This window comes from Erinaceus europaeus, chromosome 8, assembly GCF_950295315.1.
Source record: "Erinaceus europaeus chromosome 8, mEriEur2.1, whole genome shotgun sequence".
NCBI classification, from domain to species: Eukaryota; Metazoa; Chordata; class Mammalia; order Eulipotyphla; family Erinaceidae; genus Erinaceus; species Erinaceus europaeus.
Window position 1 is genome coordinate 63,694,446 of NC_080169.1, and position 13,936 is coordinate 63,708,381.

Consider the following 13,936-nt stretch of genomic DNA (forward strand, 5'->3'; position numbering starts at 1 on the left):
TAAGCGCACGTGGCATAAAGCACAAGGACCAGCCCAAGGATCCCTGTTGAGCCCCCAGCTCCCCACCTGCAGGGGATTTGCTTCATAGGCAGTGAAGCAGGTCTGCAGGTGTCTTTCTCTCCCCCTCTCTGTCTTCCCCTCCTCTCTCCATTTCTCTCTGTCCTATCCAACAACGACAACATCAACATCATCAATAATAACTACAGCAACAATAAAAAACAAAAAGGGCAAAAAAAAGGAAATAAGTAAATATTAAAAATATATATTAGTTGTTATTGGTAATATATATACAATAGAGTTGGTTAGTTAATTTCTAAGTTAAACTAACTTATTTTGTTTTTCTTTAATGATCATGATCACTACAGTATTTTATTGTTCTGAATTCAACTCATTCAGTTTGAGAACTGAAGATGATAACTATTATTTGTTTGTTTGTTTTACCAGAGCACTGGTTCAGCTCTGGTTAATGGTGGGATGGGGGACTGAATTTGGGACTTCCCAGCCTCAGGCAGGAGAGTCCTCTTGCATAACCATTCTGATATCTCCCTGGCCTGATGACAACTATTATTAACTGGGAAATTATTTAGACTTTGTAACAAGCACTGAAAGCAAGTGCTGAGCATATTTGATATAATTATTTGTAAACTCATGCAGCTGTTAAGATAGCAGATACTCTTTTGTGTTTGTGGTTTCTAAAATTCACTTCAGTGTATTTCCCTGATTGCTTGTTTCTGCTTCCTTCCTTCTCCCTCCCTCTCCTCTTAGTTGTCAATAGTAAACCCTAAGGAATTCTGAGGTTAGCTCATAAGCAGTTAATTTAACAGATGCAATAAAGTCACGATTCCCATAGTTCCCTATGGGCAATACTACTCATGACCTCAGAGATTTCATAAAAACCAGGCCAACTTTATTGTGTTTTCTATGTTTACTGAAAATGCTTATGGACTTTATGGAATGAAATTTAAAAGAACCATGACATGCAGTGTTTTGTAAACCTGATACTGGCTACAGATAGCACCTAATAATTTCATAACACTTTGTAATAAAAGATTCTGAAAAGATGTAGCTCATGTCCTACACATTTTGGTAGAGATAGGTAATTATGTGTGCACTGAAATATATAAACTTTTGTGAGTTTAGTGTTAACCTAATATTGGACATACTGATATTTTTTAAAAAAACATCTAATAGTGTAACATGATAAAAATATTTATGCCTGGGTTACTACTTTTCATTAAATAATTTTAGTTGATTATGTTGATTTATTTTCATTGATAGTCATTTAATGAAAGGAAAACACACTATTTTCATATATTTGAGTTTGAGGAAAAATAGACTTTAGCTATAAATACTAAATACCAAACACTACAATACACTTAAAGCTAAAATACTTGTCATGTTTTTTTTTGTGTGCTTTCTTTAGTTGATTGCTCAAAATAACTTTGTGTTAAAACTATATTCTGTTAAAATTAATTTTACTTTGTAAGTGACCACAATTATGCAATTCAATTTATATATTCTGTGCATTTAAATAGAAATAATGAATTTACTTATTTATTTATTTATTTTTGCCTCCAGGGCTATTGTTGGGGGCTCTGTGCCTGCACTATGAATCTCCTGGAGGCTATCTTTTGTTGCCTTTTTTTTTTTTTTGCCTCCAAGGTTATTGCTGAAGCTCGGGCCTGCACTACGAATTCACTGCTCCTGGAGGCTATTTTTCCCATTTTGTTGCCCTTGTTGTTATGCTTGTTGTTGTTAAAATTCGGAGTCTTTTGCTGGCTCTTGGCCTGCAAAAACTAACTGGACTGATCCAATTCTCTTGGCGGGGGAGGGCTAGAACAAACCAATGTAAAGCATACGACAGCTTGTAGTAGTTGTTATTGTTGTCATAGTTATTGTTGGATAGGACAGAGAGAAATGGAGAGAGGAAGGGAAGACAGAGAGAGGGAGAGAAAGATAGACACCTGCAGAACTGCTTCATCGCTTGTGAAGTGACCCCTCCTGCAGGTGGGGAGCCTGGCACGCGAACCGGGATCCTTATGCCAGCCCTTGCCCTCTGCCCTTGTTGTTTTATCGTTGTTGTGGTTATTATTATTTATTGTTGTTATTAATGTCGTTGTTGTTGGATAGGACAGAGAGGAATCTAGATAGGAGGGGAAGACAGAGAGAGGGAGAGAAAGACACCTGCAGATCTGCTTCACCACTGTGAATTAACCCCCTGCAGGCGGGGAGCAAGAGGCAGGAACCTGGATCCTTAGGCCAATCCTTGTGCTTCACGCCATGTGCACTTAACCCGTTGCGCATCCGCTCAGCCCCCTGAAAGAATGAATTTACTATCTTGATATATAATTATTTATTGTATATAGCACATAAATGCAATAAATATTTAGTTTTGAACTGTTTTATTTTTTCATTTCTTTCTTCACATGTGATTTTTCAAAAAAGCAATTAGTTGGTCTTATGGGCTTGTAGATTTCTTCACTGATAAATATTAAACAAATTGATTATTTTTCATGCCCATGCCCAGGTTCAAATCAAGTGCCCACCATACCACAGAAAGCATCTTTCTTTTTTGATACTGCATCTTTCTCTATTTTTAAATTTTATCTTTATTTACTGGATAGAGAGAGTCAGAAACCAAGAGAGGGAAGTGGGTGATAGAGAGGGAGAGATATAGACACCTGCAACACTACTTCACCACTTTCAAAGCTTTCGCCCTGGAGGTAGGGACTGGGTACTCAAACTCAGGTCCTTGTGCATTATAACCAGGTGCTCCACCACCCAGACCCCATCTTTATATATATCAAAAAGTTGGTATAATTCCCCTGTGATGGCAAAACCCCAGAAAATTGTATTATTGTTATAGTATCTTAAGGAATCATTTAAAAGAAACACAGTAAAGGGAGTTATTTTTCCATCTCACACATTTGCAAAAATGATATATGGACTATCTGGTGGAAATTATGCACCATACTTAAGTAAATAATGGTCATCCCTTTCTCTGGACAAAATTACTTTCAAAGAGTTGTGGTGTTGAAAACCACAAGAATGAAGCTTGAGTGGTTTTCACAGCCCTTGAGTCTCCAAAATAGAACTGTAACCAAAATAGAGATTGACCTGAACAGTTATAGAGTAGTAAACCAAACTCTGAGTGCTAGTCAAGGTTTCAAGAGCCTGATTTTACCCTGGACTACTGTTTTTTGTTTTTTTTTTTCTAAAAAGAAAAAGAAAGAAAACCTCTGTGAATAAAGATCCTTTAAACAAACCATCCTTTTGGAAGTGCTCTCTTTTCAATATAGATTCTGAATAAAGAATTCAATAGGAAAATAAAAAAACAAAATAGTGCGAAGGCACTGCATAATTTTTTACACCTTGAGAGTAGGTAATTCATGATTTAGCCACCTGGGAAGACAAGGCATTGCACTGTATTGAATTTATGCAGTTTACTGTATCACTGAGTGTAGCAGTAAATAGAAGTTGAATCTCTATTCTCCATTCCTCCAGACACATAGGAAGCCATCATTTTTTGCACTCAGTTTTCTATCACACTTTCCTTAAATCAGTAGCTGGAGTATGAACTTTGCGATACGAATAAATCTAACACCTTAACTACACTAATAATAATAATAATAATCACATATTATAATATACATGTCATATTGTGTATGTGTGTATGTGTGTATAAGGTGACCTCCAGAATACCATATGAGTAGTTATAATCATGATCTCATAAATTCCTGCATAAGAAAAATGGCTAGTTTAAGCAGACAAAATATCAACAGTTCATCTGGTTAATGTGCTGACTTTGCCGTATTCATCTTCCCTCCCAGTACATTGTAGGAAGCTTCCGTGTGCTATCTCCATTCATTCTGTCTCTGTCTACCTATCTCTCTATCTCTCTCTGTTTCTTTGTCTTTACCTCTGTCTTTATACCTGAAAAAAATCAGCTCACAGTGGTGATCCCCGGTAGTAAAATAAAAAATAAATAAACATGTACATACACACATACAAACAAAAGGGAGGGCAGTATTATTTACTGTATTTTCATATATATATATATATAATGTTATATTTAATATTATTTTTACATTTTATATAATACTTAACATTGTATGATGTCTTTAATTCAGCTGTCTTATAGAAGTGAATATATAGAATCTTGCCAATGTGCCTTCCTTTCTTGGAGTCTTGGGTTCTAAACTTACTTACTAACATTTATAAGGAATAAATGTGGGGCTGGATAGTGGTGCAGTCAGTTGAGTGCACATGTTACCATATGCAAGAACCTGTGTTCGAGACCCAGTTACAACCTGCAGGGTAGAAACTTCACAAGCAGTAAAGTAGTGCTGCAGGCATTTTCCTTTCTCTCTCTCTCTGTCTCCTTCTCCTCTCAACTTCTTTTTATCAGGTAAAATAAATATAGTTTAAAAAAGAATAAAGCTCATGGAATTTCTATTTTATTTGAGATTTTTAATTGAAAAATTTATATAAATATAATTGAACATAGATTCTGATAAAATTAATTTAATATAAATATGTATATTCTATTATTCAGCTTTTATTTAATTTATTTATTTATTATTTTTACAGTCTTCTAATGCTTAAAATCCACTTTGTTATTCACAATAACATTACTGTTGAGGGATTAACTTTTTTGACCCTGTTTTGCAAATGAAAACTGAATACATTTTAATCTGGTGAAAGAATCTGTTCCAAATCAATAGCTTTCTGAATATTCTTTGTTTATCTTACTTAGCCATATCTTTTTATACTAAGTTTCAATAAAACCAAATGGCAACCTTATAACTGTTAGACATTTAAACATCTTTAGAAATCATATTTTCAGTCATCTGAGATGAATGAAAAACAACCATCAAATTTTCATCCTCATTATTAGATACATTTTAAAGTGTTTTATTATGCGCCTCTATTTTGGGACATATTCGAAATTCTTGAGGGATTATTTTTACATTTTCCCTTTAGGCATCCCTTAATGGCCTGATATAAATTATAACAGGTCTATACCATTTATCATACCTCAAATTGCAGGACCTCAACACACTGACTTTTTCCAACTGAATAACGTTTAAGTTACGTATGTGTTTTAAGATGCAACAGAGTTAAATATGCATATTAATCCTTGAAATTTAAAGATCCGTGTTGATATACACATTCATTATTTCAAGGATTACAAAGTCTAAATGAGGCTTGAGCGGTTTTCAAAGCCTTTGAGTCTCCAAAATAGAATTGTAACCAAAATGGAGATTGACCTGAACATCTATTGAATAGTAAACCAAACACTAGCTACAATTTTACAGAAATCAGAAAGTTTCACTAGGTCTCAAAATCTGCTGGGCTAGCGTGAGGGTGTTTCTTCCTGGGCACGTGCTCTCTGGGTTGGAGAGAACTCGACCGGAGCCAACCTAGGCTGCGTTGCTCAACCTAGGCTGCTGCTTACTCAGCAACGTGGGAGAGAAACCAGGAACTCGAGGAGGAGCAGTAACCCAATGCATCTTTATTGATGAGAGACCACGCTTTTATATATTTAGAACTGGAAGTGGCAAGTCGGAAAAGGAAATGGCTAGGAAAGGGGGTGGAGAAAAGGAAAGAGCAGGAAGGTAGAAAGCTTCCATAGCAATGTTTGCTAAGGTTTTAACTGATGGGATTAATTAATACCCTGCAGGCAGGGTGGGTCTCAGGCAAAACAATGACTATGTAAATAGACCATAGTATCAGCAATGGAGGATGGGGGCAGGAGGGACTGACTTAAGGCCCGACAAATATCCTGATAAATAATAATTGAAAGATTATTTTTTCATAGTTCTCTCACATATTTATAATTTGTTGAGCAAAGGCCTATTTTACAGACTTATTTTTAGGATATTTGTATATCCTAAAAATAAGTATATCAGAAGGCAGTGTCTTTTTCAGAAGCAAAAGACCTATGGACAAACAATATTAAGAATTAGAGCTAGTGAATTCTGGAGGAAGGGAAATGTATGCTTACTGTTCAGTATACAACATTAACCTATAATGCAATGCCGATTACATTTGCTAATATAATATTCATCTCCCTTCCACCCAGGACTGCTCTAGAATGTAACAGCAAGAATCCACTAAATTGTACTTGAGTAGCTTCTTACCTTACAAGCAGGCATATTCATAGGTCCTTTACATTGCTTGACATTATTGATTACACTTTTTTCTTTTGTGGGTATTCTAGATTATCTAACTTCTGAATTGTGGTCAATTTCTGCTATTTTAATTTGGGTTGCCACAGTGAAATTTAGTGACACATTATGTATAAAGACAACTGATTTTTCTGATGAAGGGTATTGAAAATCGTGTCTTATGCCTCAGAAAAACAACACATAATTTCTTGTGTACAAAGTTTAAATTATTTTTCCCTTGGACATATATGCTAATGTAAATTATTACAGTTTCAATTCAGCATTCAGAAGTAATAATGTTAGCTACCACTTATGTGAGTTTATTATACATACCTAGCAGTGTTATAAATACATTTTGTGTTTATTTAAGGCAACTCATATTTAGTTGTAACTATATATTTCTTTTGAGAACAGTAGAATGAACCTATTTAAATGTATCTTAGGTAGGAGATTTAGGGAAATTTAATATTTTTACTTTAAATATATTTTATAAAATAGATGTTTTTATTTTGAGTTAATACATTTTACTTGGAGAGACAAATGAGATGGTGATTTTTGTGTTTTAATTGCCACGAATCACGTTTTAAACATATGAACTTAGTTTTTGTAATTCTACTAGATTCAAGCTTAAAATTAAATGAATAATTTTACTTTATCTTTAAGAAATAAGGCAGTTGGTTAGAATAGAGTTATTATATTAAAACTTTTAAGAAGTTTTATGAAATTTGATGTGTTCCTTTTCATTGTAAGTTTCAATTGCATTCTTAAATGGTTGAAATGAAATTAAAATATTTGGAAGGTTGACAGATTTTTATTAAGACTTTCTTGAACAGTGTATTTTACCCATGTACCAGTACACATACTTTTGGAGTATCGTAAACATTTTATGCTCTGCAGGGTTCATTAGCTTGATTTGCACAGTTACACTGGGAAAATAATTTTTGCCATGTCTTCTGAATATATAGCTGAGTGTTTCAAGTTCAACTGACCTATAGTTTAAAATTCTGATGGGCATTCTGTCAGTTTATAACCTTAATGAGGAGGTTTCTATAAATTTCTGAGGGTATAATGACAATCAAATCAACTATTTAGCATGAACTGTGGCAATATTTTTCCTACCTACAACCTGTCTCTATGATAATATACTGTGGTCGATTTTGACTGCTGTTTTTTAAATCTGACTCAGATATATAGTAATTGACACATCACTTTGGTGTCTGTAGGAAATAATGACACCAGTTCTTTTCTTACTATTTAATTTTTACATATTTCTATTTACTGCACTTTAAAATATTCTAAACATGCAGGATGCAAAATAATTGTATTTATATCTAGTGTTCTTCAGAAAACTAATAACATTAAGTTTATTTATTTATTTTTAAATTTTTTATTTATTAATGAGAAAGATAGTAGGAGGAGATAGAAAGAACCAGATATTACTCTGGTACATGTGCTGCCAGGGATTGATCTTAAGACCTCATGCTTGAGGGTCCAATGCGTTATTCACCATGCTACCTCCTGGACAGTTTTAAGTTTATTTTTAATTTCTATGTGTTCAGACTAGAATATTCTTGAAGTTTACCATAATTACATTCAAATTATGTGCTAAATGTAGAATATTTAATATAGATTATAAGTATAAACTATTTTGTGGGTGTGTAAACTGAAGAATATATTTTTAGTATTTTATTTGAAATGATGAAAACATATAACTTATTATAAAACGTACTGTGCATTTAAAAGAAAAGAATGCTCACATTTAGAAATACATAAAATTACCAACTAAAACATTTTGTTTTCTTCTTAAATGGCTCAAATTCATTTTTTCTCTATATTGCATTTCAGATTGAGCTATTCTAGTATAGTAAGATATAGCCTTTCATTAATTAAAATTTAATCAGAGACTAGAACCTATGAATGAAAAAGAAAGATCTGATTATAGAAAATTAGATTTGTAAGTTGTGTAAGGTAGTGAAGAACTTATATAAAGCTATTTCCTATGAGAAGTTAATAGATCTGAAGTTGCTATAAATCACTAGGTAGACAGTAGTAAAGGAAAACTGGACTAGAAGTAGTATATGTAAAGGCAAACTGAAATCCAGAAGGTGAAATTGGAACCCATGAAGAAGAATTAAGACCAATGTCTGTGTGTCTGTCTTCATTTCCTCCCTTCCTCCTTTTCTTCTTCCCTCCTTCATTCATTCCTTCCTTCCTTCCTTCCTTCCTTCCTTCCTTCCTTCCTTCCTTCCTTCCTTCCTTCCTTCTTTCCTAGTAAAGTGCCCATATTATCATGCATAAGGACCTGGGTTCAAGGCCCCTGGTCCCCACCTGCAGGGAAAGAAGCAGTATGCAAGTCTCACTCTCTCTTTTTAAAATTTTATTTATTTATTAGATAGAGACAGAGAGAAATAGAGAAGGGAAGGAGAAATTGAGTGGGAAAGAGGCAGAGAGAGACCTGCAGCCCTCCTTCACCACTCAGGTCTACTAGGTTCTGCAAAAACTAAGGAATGGGATCTGGTAGAAATTGAAGTTGTATGCCTAGTGCCTCTATGAACAAAATGATTAGAGTAATTTAAGAGCAGTTTTGTGTTTGTAACTTTAATTCTGCCATGTAAATCTCATGCAAATTTATTTTATGATCATTTTTATTAATTCACAGGAAAAGAATTCTGAGAAATGCAGCTCCAGTCTAAGTTGATGTGATATAATTGTGCAACAACTTGCTGTTTGAGACAATGATTTACACCATCCACTAATTTGTTAACAACACATTATAATTTATAGTTGACTATTATTGGAGGATTGCAATTTCATGAAAAATCTAATTAACAAAGTGTTACTTTCCTTCAAAACAAAAATAGGCTCAGATTAATATTCAAAATAAGGTTGATTAAACCTACTTCTCCTTAGCACCAACTATGGGCTTACTATTAACTGTTCTTATAGAGAATGAACAATTCATAATTTAGTTATTGCCCAAGTGTGGAATGACATGACAGTTAATTCGACATGAAAATGCTCAAGTCAGTAAATAGATGATCTATTATTTTAGGAATATGAAATGCATTAAACATAGTGACCAATTAGTAAATACAGGTACTGCCAAACTGCTAAATATATAGCTAAAATGATTAAGACTGAACCTCAGATCTTAGCAACTTCCTGAGAGTCATTCTGTAGAAAACAAAAACAAAACCCCTAAATCTTATCAAATTATGCTAACCTATGACACACTGAAAGCTTTATATGAGTACAGTAACTATATTCATACCATTTCTACTTGATAATTATGATTTTATTAATTTTACTCTGTTTTCCATACAACTTTTGAGAATATCAGAGGCCAGGCGGTGACTTAACCTGGTTAAGCACACATAGTATGAAGCACAGGGACCAATGCAAGGATCACTGTTCGAGCCTCAGGCTCTCCACCTACAAGGGCAATTAAGCAGGTCTGCAGGTGTCTATCTTTCTTACTCCTCTCTGTCTTCCCCTCCTCTCTAAATTTCTCTTGCTACTATCCAACAACAATAGCAGCAGCAACAACAATAACAGCAACAACAATGGAAAAAATATGGTCCCCAGGAGCAGTGGATTTGTAGTGCAGGCACCGAGCCCCACTGATAACCCTCCAAAAAACTTTCAAGAATATCTATCCAGGCCTATGAATAAGCACACCTAGTAGAGTTATAATGGTCAGGAACCCAGGTTCAAGCCTCAGTTCCTACTTGCTGGGGGAAGGTTCATGATTGGTGGAACAGTGCTGCAGGTGTGTCTGCCTGCTCCTCTCCCTCTCTGTCTCCACTTCCCTGTCAGTTTCTCTCAGTTTCTATCCAAAATAAATAAAATTAAATTTAAAATTTACATCTTAAAATAGAAGAGAATATCCAAATGAGAACACACACTTTACATATATCTTTATTATATATTAATAAACATAATGAATCAAAAGATTCAATATTTAATTGAATTAAGAAATTATTATATATGTGTATATATACATATGCATATAATCCATAGATGTGGGTATGTACATGCATTATTTGGAATATATACTATATGTAGCTTCTTTAAACTAGTTATAGAATTTTAGAATATATGCTGAAAACATTTCAAATATTAAACATATAATAGAATTTAGCACTTTGTATATTTAAGTATTTAATATTAGACAAGGCAGAGGATAGTAAGAACTATATCAAGGAAGTCAAGTGTTCTTCTAAAACCTTATCTTTGTTTTTGTCTTTTCTTCCTCAAGGCTATATCTTATCTATGATTAGAAATGCAGTTCATATCCCTTGAATTTTACTGTCTATTCTAATAATGTATATACACTAGAATTTAATATGCAACTTATTTCTAGCACTGATAAATACCTATTTCTTAAGTCTTCCCACTTGGTACAAATAATTGACTTAATAACTTTAAGACGTAAATACTAATCACTACACACTTTGCTTAAAATTGGACACTTAGAATGTCATTATTGAAGTCAGAGCAAACATATGACCAATTTTTATGATTTGATAGGAAAATACTTAGTTTATCATAATATTTTATAAATTATACATTATTTTGAATATAAGATGAGAAAGGTTATGCTAGAAATATGAGGGAGGGCAGGCAGTAGCTCAGCAGGTTAAGCACACATGGCACTGGAGACCCCAGCTTCCCACCTGCAGGGGGGTTGCTTCACAACCAGTGAAGCAGTTCTGCAGGTGTCTTTCTTTCTCCCTCTGTGTCTTCCCCTCCCCTCTCAGTTTCTCTCAGTCCGATCCAACAATGACAGCAATAACAACAACAGTAATAAACAATGGCAACAAAAGGGAAAACAAAAATAACAAGCACAACAAAAGAGAAAAATATTAATTATAAAAAAGAAACATATGAGACACCACCTACAATCAAATAATAGCAATGATTGGTGTAAATGTGGTAATTAAGTATATAATACAAAATGAAAGAAAATACAGCTCATTCGTAGGTGCTATCATCTGATACATGTGAAATTTCAAAGTGAATTTAATCAGGAGTCCTTTAGATAGTAGAAGAGACTCACATTAGGCAGGTTTTATTGGTGTCATGGGCTACGTACCTCTGTGTATATCATTTTGACCAAGTTTGAAGGCTTCAAGTAATTTCAAAGAAAAATGTTTATAAAATCTGAGTAGTATTTTTAAAACTTCAAAACAAAGTGTCAACTCAGAGGTGAAAAACCAGTTGAATGGGGCACTTAGTAGAAAGGAGTATTTAGGTAAAATGATTTAGGATTCTTATGTAGACCTTTTCATTTAGTCTATGAGATCCATCACAATACATTAAGAATTTTTAATTATTATAGTTTTAAAGATGAGATAATTAATATATTTAGGCTTACATACTTAGGTAACTAGCTAGGAAATAATGCATAAGTACTCACAGTTAAATCAATACTTTAAAACAATATCTAAAAGTAAAACAAAACACTAAGGTGGACAGGGCAGTTGGTTTTTATTATGCCATTATTCTCAGTAGTAAAGGTAAAAAGATATCTCCAAATGAATAGAACAGCCTAGTAACCATTTCAAAAACAAATATTAAAAAAAAAAAAATCCCGTCACGAATTTCACATCAGGTAGTAGTAGTATACTTAGAACATGGTTAAACCTCAATTTTGTTAGATATGTCTCTGAAGAAATTTCTAATATCCTTAATAAGGGCTAAAATTAGAAAGACATAATTATGGATGATCTGATCACAGCTGTAATCACACAGTACTAAAAGAAAAAAAAATACAGGACATCGCTGCCATAAAAGTATGAGACAGCTTAAATGAAGTGAATGACAGGAACATTCTCATGGATTATTATTTTGACATGAAGATTCTAGTATTTGGCTAGCTTGCCAAATAAATTGACCAGAGAAGAAGAAAGTCAACAGATTAACTTCAGGAATTAAGCTTATTAATGGATTTTCATGCCGAAATGTATCCATCCATCAGGACAGAGAAAGATTTTCTTTGCTTTCCCAGCTGCTAGATTATACAACAAAATATTTCTACATAAACTACTGATAGGATAGAGATTTTTACCCCTTTTAATTGAATGTTTAGTGACCTGAGGCAATGCTATACTATACCCATTCATTTTGGTCTGATTCATACTTGAACCAGAACAAGTTGTTTGATTTAATCATGAACAGAATATATTTGGATAGAGATTATTCATCTTCCAGCTTTCTCTCCTTTTTCTTTTATTTAGAGTAAAATTTCGCTGCTCCATCCATAATTTAAGAACATGCAAGGAGGTAATTGGAATTGGAGGTAAATTATATTCTTTTGTAGAAAGTATAATTATCGAAAGTTAGTTAAAAACACCTCAATTCTGTTCTAATTTTCATGCATGGAGCAGTTGTTTTGACAGATGGATGGACTTTATTTTTGTAACCGTCCGGAAAAGTCTGTGTAACACAGCCTAATCAGTGCTACATATTTGCAATGTTTGTTTTTGATTCACTGCATTTGGCTCCTATATCTTTTTCTAAGGGTGGACATTTTCTTTTGAATTTATTTTTCCAGGCTAATATCTCTATGTGTAATTCTTTTATACATTTTTAACTGAAAGTACTGAAAACCTTTTTAAAAATGTGAAAGAGGTGTTGGGCGCAGCGGGTTAAGCGCACGCACTTGGCACAAAGCGCAACGACCAGCGTAGGCTACGATCCTGATTCTAGCCCCTGGGTCCCCACCTGCAGGGGAGTTGCTTCACAGGCGGTGAAGCAGGTCTGCAGGTGTCTTTCTCTCTCTGTCTTCCCTTCCTCTTTCCATTTCTCTCTGTCCTATCCAACAACGAATGACATCAACAACAATAGTAATAACCACAACAAGGCTACAACAACAAGGGCAACAAAAGGGGTGGTGGTGAATGGCCTCCAGGAGCAGTGGATTCATGGTGCAGGCACTGAGCCCCAGCAATAACCCTGGAGGCAAAAAAAATGTGAAGGGTATATCACAAAGGATGGTCAATTTCTGCTGCTCAGGTGTGGCCTTGGGGTTTACTAGCTTATAACTGCTTTTATTTTTACTTCTAAACTAAGTTAACATTTTAATGCTGTTGTTCTTATGTATATTTCATAAAATATAAAAAATAAGAGGTCAATATGTAAAATAAGAGGTCAATATGTTTGCCTGGCTCTTGGAAAGCCAAGTTTGATGCTGAACTTGTCTGTGTATATCAATTTAAATTCCAAAAAGGATCAAGGTTTGAAGAATGAATTCATTTTGAACTGATTATATTCTCTTTATTACATTGTAAATCCGCCAGTGCTGAGCAAAGCAATGCAGTAGTTTAATGCCAAAAAGTGCATTACATTTTGAGTTTTAAGAATCGTTATGGTTCAAGAAAAGGTCAGAAACACTCTTCTTCTGTCTCCCTAGAGCAGAAATGTGTGAAGTGTGTTTCCTTTTTCTGCCACGCTTCCTTCGTTTTTACAGCAATGTCCAGGATGCTTCCAAATAGAATGAATATCCTGTTTTGGAACACTCAAAAACCTTGGCAGCAACAAGATACATAATGGAGGCAAATAAATGACAGGGTTGATACTCTTTTACGTAGGTTTTCTGCTTTAAAGAATAAAACCTTATTAAGAATGTCTCTTTCAAGTTCTCCCTTATTCTCTGCTCAGTTCCTTTAACTCATAGAATCTTCCGACATTGCTGTGGATGAGTTTCATCACAGCTTTTTTTTTTCTTCTTCATTTTGAAAGTATTTACTTTCATTTGTTTCATT

At 34.0% G+C, this 13,936-nt stretch overlaps 1 protein-coding gene across 7 annotated transcripts in view; it reads left to right on the forward strand.

Annotated features, from left to right (window-relative positions):
* Positions 1–13,936, forward strand: part of SEMA3A (semaphorin 3A) — a 535,675-nt gene that overhangs the window by 369,792 nt on the left and 151,947 nt on the right. The gene's annotated exons all lie outside the window — the stretch shown is intronic.